Source organism: Leuciscus leuciscus, assembly GCF_965113295.1.
Source record: "Leuciscus leuciscus genome assembly, chromosome: 17".
Lineage (NCBI taxonomy): Eukaryota > Metazoa > Chordata > Actinopteri > Cypriniformes > Leuciscidae > Leuciscus > Leuciscus leuciscus.
The window spans coordinates 9,911,525-9,921,738 of record NC_138741.1 but is presented as its reverse complement, the minus strand read 5'-3'; positions in this window follow the sequence as shown (position 1 = coordinate 9,921,738).

The window sequence follows — 10,214 nt, the reverse complement described above, 5'->3', positions numbered from 1 at the left end:
GGTTGTTAGTAGTTGCCAGAGAATTCAAATTAAAATATATAAAAAAAACCCATTTGATTGTAAAATAAATAGTGCTGTCAAATCAATGAATCATGATTAATTGCTTCTAACATAAAAGTTTGTAAATATATAATATATGTGTGTGTCTATAGATAATGTGTGTGTCTATAGATAATATATGTGTGTTAAGTCTATATATATATATATATATATATATATGTATATATATGTTTTTTCTACATTCTTTGACATTTTGCAATGTGCTTAGCCATTTTTAGCATTTAAAAAAAATATTTTCAGAGTTTTTAATTTTTAATTTAAACATTTCAAAATTTTCATTTAATTTAAGTTTTTTATCTAATATTTATATTTTACTTTTAGTGCTGTCAAATCGACTAATCGCATCTAACATAAAAGTTTGTGTGTGTGTATGTATATATATATATATATATATATATATAAGCAAAATAATGATAGAAAAACTATAATATATAATTAGCAATGGTTCTGCATGGCTTTATAGGGTGTTGCTTTGCAGTTGCTAGTGTATTCTGGGTGGTTTCTTGGCTGTTTCAGGGTGGTTACTAAAGTCACAAGAAAAGCCCACCAAGTCTCTATGATATGATGTGCTTTTTTTCAGCAGGGTATTTGGCTTTAGTACTAATTTGGTAATTCCATGGGATAAACCGCACAAATAACACTAATAGAAGAATTATATTTCAAACAGCATAAATGAAATATATTCTGAGGGTAATTTCAAGAATTTAGTCACATAAGTGTATCCAATCTGGTAGCTATATGCAAATATGAATGAGGATCTGGATGTACTGAAGCAGAACTTGTCTATTATTATATTAAAGTGGCTCTGGATATTATTAACTGCAAGAGACTGAAGGAGAGAGTTTGATGTCAGACCTCTTAAAGTGCCCCTGCAGTCAAAAATGTTATACCTTTAAACACATCTTAATAATCAAAATTACATATTTAAACATTTTTTCCCTGTGAAAATAATTTCATTATGCCTTAAAATTGCTTGATGTAACTCTACACCCTTGCTTTATTTAGTATATGTGGAACCATGAATATGCAAATTAGCCCCGCCTCCACTCACTCACACAAGCGCAGATTACCTGATCCTCTTGATCAACTTTACTGTAGTAAATGCTACACAATGGAAAGTGGAAATATTGGTTTAATTCAGCCATATATGTTTGAACCAGAAACTGATTCAGAAGAAGAAGAGGAAGAGTGAATTATACAGGCTCGTATATACAAGTCGATGTATCAGAATGGTAATGCGTTTTAAGTATTGCGCTCTACAACATTGGACACATAACACTAACTAATATGATTAGCCTTTGGCTTGACTACGTTATAAAACAGCGAATAAGGTGTTGCCCCTTAGATCACAACATAAACAGCTTCTACTAAAACCTATTGTCAGAACAAAACAAGGGGAAGCTGCTTTTAACTACGTTGGCGTCCATCTCTGGAACCAGCTTCCAGAAAACATTAAAAACGCTCCAACTATTACAATTTTTAAAACTAGACTAAAGACCAAGCTTTTTTCAGATGCTTTCTGCAGTTAATGCGTAATAAATAAATATATATATATTTTCTATATGATGCATCTATATATAAATTATTTATTTTTTGTATGTAGTTCTTGTATGTAATTTTTATTTTTATATTTTTGTGTGAAGCGCATTGCATTGCTGCTGTGTATGAAATGCGCTATACAAATAAAATTTGCCTTGCCTAATGTTACAAACCATGTTTCCGTACACCATCTCTGCCTTCTAAAAATCTGCATCCTTAGAAACGCTTTGAACATCATAGAAGTCAGAGGAAAAAAGCCCCGTCCCGCACATTGACGGGATTGGTTACGTGTTTGTGGCGGTGGGAAACAGGAGCGGTTTCAAGCCACATTTACTGTCTTTGGTGCGCTGCACTTTTAGGGAGAAAATACTCAGCAAAGGTGCTGACTGATGAATTTGCACGTGGTTCATCTTTATAGGCTATATTAAAAACACCACATATACATATAAACAACATTAAAAGCTTGATTCTCACCACAGGGGGGTCTTTAAAGGGTTTCTACAGTTAAATCTACAGTCTAATTCTACAGTCTGGGAAAACAATAGCAGAGGGAACTCCTTAACATGACCTAGCTATCATTCAAATGGCATATAGCTGCAAAAGTCCTTGTCATACTTCAAGCTTCAACTGAAATAGATTCTGAGGAATGTTAAAATCATCCCTTGGTATTTGACTTGACTTTCGGCCTGAGATAACAGTGAGTGCACTGACCTCATCCTATACTCTCCGCACACACACTTGCAGTGATGGGAAGATGTAGTTAGCTTTCTAGCGGCCCTCCACTGGGAGTTTCCTCCTCTCCAGAGTATCTTTGCTTTATCTAATCAGAGCTACTATATTTAGCTGGTTTGCTTACACATTGTTCATGTCTTTGTCAAATCATTGTTTGTCTAAGTTCAAGTGGGAAAATAATGCCTTTGGTCACTTGATAACCACAAAAAGTCACAGCTAGAACAATCACATGGATTCAAAGATTGTTTTAATGGTAAAAAGTACTTTCTAGCACCTGACAGGAAAATTCAAACCACAAATCTGTTGATTACATAATGAGGGATTTTTTTGAGGAGGTTTTGGTTCCAGTAGTTGATTTGTTTGTTTGTTTGTTTGTTTGTTTGTTTGTTGTGTGTTGTGTGTTGTGTGTTGTGTGTTGTGTGTTGTGTGGTGTGTGTGTGTGTGTGTGTGTGTGTGTGTGTGTGTGTGTGTGTGTGTGTGTGTGTGTGTGTGTGTTGTGTGTTGTGTGTTGTGTGTTGTGTGTGTGTGTGTGTGTGTGTGTGTGTGTGTGTGTGTGTGTGTGTGTGTGTGTGTGTGTGTGTGTATTGCTTGCCAAAGGCAGCTCTTCCTTTGTTGTTTGTAATTCACCTGCTTGATTTGTGATTCCTTTGTTGAATTGGTCTAACATCTTGTATAGTAAGCAGTACATCAATGACTATTGCACTACTGTGTGGCTATTTTTGCAGTTATTGTTACACCATGTACTGTTTCTGTCAAGAGACCACTATAGTCAAAGATGATTGACAATTAGCACACAGTTAGGATTGGCGGTATGGTTCTCTGGGCAGGATCCATGCAGTCTAGCATGGATAAGAGCAGGGAGAGCAGCGATAACCCCCCTTAGGGTAAACAGAACAGAACCAACATAAATGTATTGCAGATATCATTAATGTCAATATTTTAATGTACAACATAATTCGAGAATTTAGTCAAAGGGGAATCAGAATGCCAAATCCTGACAGACGAGGAGCTGGGGATGGAGGAGGGTAAAGCTCCTGAGAAACGGGATAGCTGTTGATAATACTGAACGAGCTTAAATGAATACAGTGACAGGCATCATATTCATAGGTAGACGTGGATCAGCTGAGAGTCAGCTGATGGGAACTTGACATATAACTTCCCTTTTGAAATGAAAAGGAACACCCAGTGAACAAATGAAATAGAAAAAGTATTTTCATTTTACTAAATATTTTATTATAAAAATAAATCAAAACAATAAAAATTATAAATGAAAAAAAAATAAAAAAAAATTCACCCTGCAAACCCTATAGGTCAAATAAGATAAAATAAAATAAGAAAATAAAATAAGATAAGTAAGCAATAAGGTACGAGAGGCTGTGCTGTATCGTGAATAAGTAACGGCTGAAGGGCATTGTTAGGCACGACGCGAAGCGGAGTGCCTGCAACCCCTTCAGCCGTTACTTATTCACAATACAGTACTTGCCTCGAGTACCTTATTGTTTTTATAAAACGGTTACCACACAATAAGTAAAAAAGTAAACCAAAAAAAATTTATTAGTGAAACTTTCATGAAGTTAAATCAATAAAAGCATTCCAAAATAAAATAAAATAAAATAAGCTGGTTTGACTTGAATTGGACTTATAAGCCACAGAGATGCATGGCACAGAAGGATGATAAATTCACATTTAATAACCACTAGGATCCATGCTGAGAAACACCAGTAAAAAACATTAAGGGCGCTTTCACACTGGCAGTTTAGTGCGGACCGGGCCACGGTTCGCATGAAAAATCGCTAATGTGAACGCTGTCATCGGACCCGGGTGCGCACTAGAGTACCGAACCCGAGACTACCTGGAGGAGGTGGTCTGAGCTCGGTTGCTCCCGAACCGTGGTGCGGTTCGCGTTAATGTGCAAGCAACACGGACTCGGGTGCGCGCTTGTTCAGGAAGTATAGTATCCCGCGCATGCGTATCACTGTCGATATCATTGTTTGATTGCGTTTGCGATGACGTAAGATCACTGCAAACTCACCTGGGTTCGATACAACTAATTGAGTGTGAAACCAGACCAACGCTGCGGGGGGCGCCGGGAACTAGCGCACTCGGGTTCGGACCGCAGCAAACGAACCCAGTGGAAAAACGCCCTAACAAGACAAAGAACAGAAGATAACTGAGGGTATAACACAGGATGATGAGGAACAGGTGAGACACTAATCAATGAAACAATGAATAACTATGGCAACCAAGGAAACAGGAAATAAGCACACTGAACACAGGCAACACAAGACAAAAGAATATCAAAATAAAAGTTAATCAACAAAGACAGGGGGAATCGCGCAAAAATATTTTTCTTCACTTTCCTTTTTATTCACATTCACTTAAATGTTAAACTTTGGAAATCTTAACTGGATATCTGTTGCATAACAAGCTTGTACATTTTCCAACTGTTTTTTCTTACTATGAATTCTGCTTAGTTTAAAGGGTAAAAAATGTCCAAGTACTTCTTGGACCCAAATTGCATCTCTATGAAAACTGCAGAGGCTTTTCCCACACACTTTTCTTCAAAGTAAACTGCCTAAGATGACACAAGCTTGCATGTAAAGTACATTTGTTCTAGCAACTAGTTCTGATTTAGCCAAGTCAGACTTTGGCTAAAAGCTTCCTGCAGAGATAACTAAGAATAATATTGCTTTTTACAGTTGGCCTAACTTTTCTCTTTTTTTTCTCTTATGGGATATGAGATCACTTCCACAATGTTTCAAACTGAACCTGTCCAGAGACGTCCTTTGTCAAAACAGCATGTGAACACCCACACAAGTATCCCAAACTAGACATATTCAAACCAAACAGAGCAATAACAGATCTATTCCTCAAACACACAGCCGCCAGAGTCACATTTGTCTCCCTGGCACAGGACAAACAGCTAGTGTACAGTTTTTGGGTTTGAGTCAAGTATACATCACAGTTCACGTCTGTAATTTTGCCTTTGAAGAAACATGAAACTATGGAACTCAAAAATACCCTTGTATTAACAGACAGTACAATAAAGAAAAAAAAGGTTTTAAAAGTGAAAGATTTTACATACAAAACAGTTTCACTCTCTAATGTATAGTTGTTTCATGAATCAAAAATACACAAAATCAAAAATAAATTAAAATTTGAAATTAAGTTTAAAATGAGTCACATTATTTAAAAAAATTGCAAAAGTTAAATATAGTCACAAAATAAATATTTGTTATATATATAAGAAATAAATAAATTCCTTTTTTATTTGCAACAAATTCCTCTTTTTAAATGTATTTATTTTACTTTTGTCATTGGCTTCTATACACATTGGGATATATATAAAAAATATTTTTTTCAAACTGTAAAAACTAAATAAAGCAAGTGATTTTCCCTACAATATAATTTGCGTTCTCAAAATGAAGGTTACGGCCTACATGCTTATAATTTAGCCTGGCATAGAATGAAGGGTTTTGCAGTATTCAAGGAAAAAAAATGTAGTTTCAAGAAAGAAACAGTGATTGATTTAAAGGCTGTGTGAACAAGTAGACTCTCATTTACATCATTATATAACGAACCGCAACCGCAATGATCGTAAATGACAATTTGTACATGCATATATATGCGCATACATGTGAGTTCATGCATGTACCGTATCGTAACGATGCTGTCGAGTCCTGTTAAACTGACAGTCTCGCCTGGGGAAAAGCGTCACTTATAGCCCTTTACTGCCCTACTTTTATCCAGATATTGCAGTATATTATGCAGAGCAGGGAAGTGCACTCACACTCTCACAAATCTATTGATTTGCACTTTTTCATGCAATACATCCGTGCACGTGGAGCCAGTAACCCAGCCAGCCCTGCGGTCTCTTGGGTCAGCTGCTGCTTTTTTCTCAAGATTTTTGGCATACAGATGACGCCACTGTTCCCTTCCCAACTGTTCGTGGCCTGTAGAACAGATAAGCGCATTAAAGCATGGACAGCTGGCTTCTTGTAGGCCTTGCACCCTTGATGCTTGGCGCTCTGTGGTTTTGGTGAAAAGAGGCTGGTGTCATTCTCCAGCAGGGCAGGGCAGATGGAGACAGAGTTCTTCCCAATCCACAGCAGCTGAGAGTTTGAAAATCCTGTTGCTTCTGGCCAAAGCAAGTGCAGTCTTTTATCCCGTCCCGCTGCCTCTCATTCACTCAGTGCTATCTCTTTTTGTGTCTCTGACCCCCTCTAAAGTTTCTCCTTAAAGGGTTCGTTCGCCCAAAAATGAAAATTCGGTCAGTAATTACTCACCCTCGTGTTGTTCACAGAAAATATGATCATATAACACCGATTTTATCATCACTGCATTGGTTACCTATAAAGTTCCGTATTAATTATAAGGTATTGCTACTGACTTATAAAGCCCTAAACGGCTTAGCTCCAGTCTATTTAACGGATCTTTTATCACCCTATAATCCATCGCGCTCTTTAAGATCACTAAATTCAAGGCTTTTGGTCATACCTAGGATATCCAGAACCACCAAAGGAGGGAGAGCATTCTCACATTTGGCTCCAAAACTCTGGAATAGTCTTCCTGATACTGTTCGTTGCTCAGACTCGCTCTCCCAGTTTAAAACTAGATTAAAGTCGCATCTCTTCAGCCAGGCATTCATATAATCCTACAGTTCAAACTACAATCCGGCCTCTAGCTCATAAATGCCAGAGGAGAACTGGCCCCCGACTGAGCCTGGGTTCTCCCAAGGTTTTTTTTTCTCCATTAGGTCACCTGATGGAGTTTTAGGACACCATTAGGTCACTTGATGAAGTTTTTCGGTTCCTTGCCACTGTTGCCTTTGGCTTGCTCAGTTGGGGATATTTTGGGGATATTTAATTTAATTTTATCAATCAATAAATTCCTCTTGAAACAAACTTTGTTGTATTATTTTAATTTAATACTGTGAAGCTGCTTTGATACAATCTGTATTGTGAAAAGCGCTATACAAATAAACTTGACTTGACTTGACTTGACTTGTTCTAACCCCGTAAGACCTTCGTTCACCTTCGGAACACAAATTAAGATATTTTTTATGAAATCTGAGAGCTGGCTCACTCCTCCATAGGCCGCTAGGTAATTGATATCTGCCATCCCAGAAAAGTTAGTAAAGACATCGTTAAAATTGTCCAAGTGACTACTGTGGCTCAACCTTAAGTTTATCAAGCGGCGAAAATACTTTTTGTGCGCAAAAACCCCCCAAAATAACGACTTTATTCAACTATTGATTTTCTTCTGTGTGTGTCTCTGAGTGAGTTCATGTAGTGTAACAGCGCTCACTATTGGCTGACGCTGGTCATGTGTGTGATGCTGGCCAATAGTGAGCCTACGTTCTGACGTACAACCCAGAAGCGCTGCGCTGTTACACTACATGAACTCACTCAGAGGCCCACACAGAAGAAAATGAATAGTTGAATAACGTCATTATTTTATTATTTTTTTGGCGCACAAAAAGTATTCTCGCCGCTTGATAAACTTATGGTTGAGCCACTGTAGTCACTTGGGCTACGTCTACATTAATCCGGATACATTTGAAAACGGCATTTTCGTTTATAAACGCTCTCCGTCCACACTATCGTTTTCAGGTGTTTTCGGACGTTTCAGTGTGGATGAGAAACTTTTGAAAAACGCCTGAAAACGCTAAATTCACCTTTACTGCGCATGCGTAAAACCCCACAAAAGATCACTGATATGATTCAGATGGAAAAATAAATAATGAAGTTATCGCGCAATTCTTCTGACAGGATCATTTTATTTAGTAAAATATCTCACCATTCACTGATGCGGTCCAGGTCGCACGCAGTCACCATATGTTTGGTCTAAAACGCAAAGTTCTGCTCTCATGTAGCCTATTGTCGCAGGACAGCAAATGTGAGTAAATTCTGTCATCTTTGCAGGAATGTGATATGAAGAGTGTGCGATGTAGAATATTTTTTGCAACAGTGTGAAAGTGAATAGCACATAATAGGCACAATACTGGTATAAACATGAATATCTATTGGTACAGTATGCGTCACATGACTAAATTTACGTCATCGTTTTTAAATACCACCGGTTTCACAGTCCACACTACAGTAGTAGTCCACACTACAGTCCACACTACAGTCACAGTCCACACTACAGTCCACACTACAGTCCACACTACAGTCCACACTACAGTCACAGTCCACACTACAGTCACAGTCCACACTACAGTCCACACTACAGTCCACACTACAGTCCACACTACAGTCACAGTCCACACTACAGTCCACACTACAGTCACAGTCCACACTACAGTCCACACTACAGTCCACACTACAGTCACAGTCCACACTACAGTCCACACTACAGTCCACACTACAGTCCACACTACAGTCACAGTCCACACTACAGTCCACACTACAGTCCACACTACAGTCACAGTCCACACTACAGTCCACACTACAGTCCACACTACAGTCCACACTACAGTAGTAGTCCACACTACAGTCCACACTACAGTAGTAGTCCACACTACAGTCCACACTACAGTCACAGTCCACACTACAGTCCACACTACAGTCCACACTACAGTCCACACTACAGTAGTAGTCCACACTACAGTCCACACTACAGTCACAGTCCACACTACAGTCCACACTACAGTCACAGTCCACACTACAGTCCACACTACAGTCCACACTACAGTCCACACTACAGTCCACACTACAGTCACAGTCCACACTACAGTCCACACTACAGTCCACACTACAGTCCACACTACAACGTGAGAACGGCGTTTTCAAATGTATCCACTTTGGAGTGCGTTTTCAAAAAAGCTTCGTTTTCATTAATAAAAACGCCGTCTCAGTGTGGACGGAAGGCCAAAACGGAGAGAAAATATACGTTTTCAAACAAAAACTTATTAGTGTGGACATGGTCTTGGACTATTTTAAACATTGTCTTTTCTAACTTTCTGGGCCGGCAAGTTTCAATAACATGGAAGCCTATGGAGAGGTGAGCCAGCTCTCAGATTTCATCAAAAATATCTTAATCTGTGTTCCGAAGATGAATGAAAGTCTTACAGGGTTGGAACAACTCGAGGGTGAGTAATTACTGACAGAATTTTGGGGTGAACTAACCCTTTAAGGCCTGTGCCTTTTGTTGGTCTATCTTCATTCTGTGTTGCACTTAAAGTCAGAATGAAATGGTATTTGCTTCCATGTGTCATCATAATGAACGAATGTATAAAAAACGTAGGCCTCTATAGCACACAAACACACACATGCATGCCACAAACACACTTATCACATCTCCACCCCAGAATTTTCTCTTCTAATCTAATACACTTTAGAGAACAGGAAGAGGAAACCGATAGTTCTGGAAAGAGAAGCTTTGTGTCACACAATGCATGAGATGAGGTCAGCGTCGGGTTTGCTGTGACAAAATATCTGTCATCAGGCCCAAATCTAATCTCCTGATGTGTTGTGAAAAAGGCGAGATGAGCACATTAATTGAGTGTCATTTCCTCTGTCAGCAGTGTCAGTGCTGCTGTGTTCTGAGGCCTGGGATTGGACACTGTGTTCTGGAGCCAGCACGTGAGGACAAAGACATGTGATCAAAGATGGTTTACTAGCGCCTCCTGCTGATCAGCAGCAGAATGCGCATCTGAATGCAGCTGACTGTGTGTATTTCATAATATTCTATTCTAGACCTATCTAGTTATTTTCAGTATGGGTTTATTGTCTCTAAGTGACCTGTAGTCACCAAATATTCTTTTTTTGGGGGGGATATTTTGATATTTTTTTTGATAAATGTTTTGATATTTTAAATGCACATATATGTAAATATAATTCCCCTGAAAATCAATTTAAAGGGGGCACATGTTGGAAATA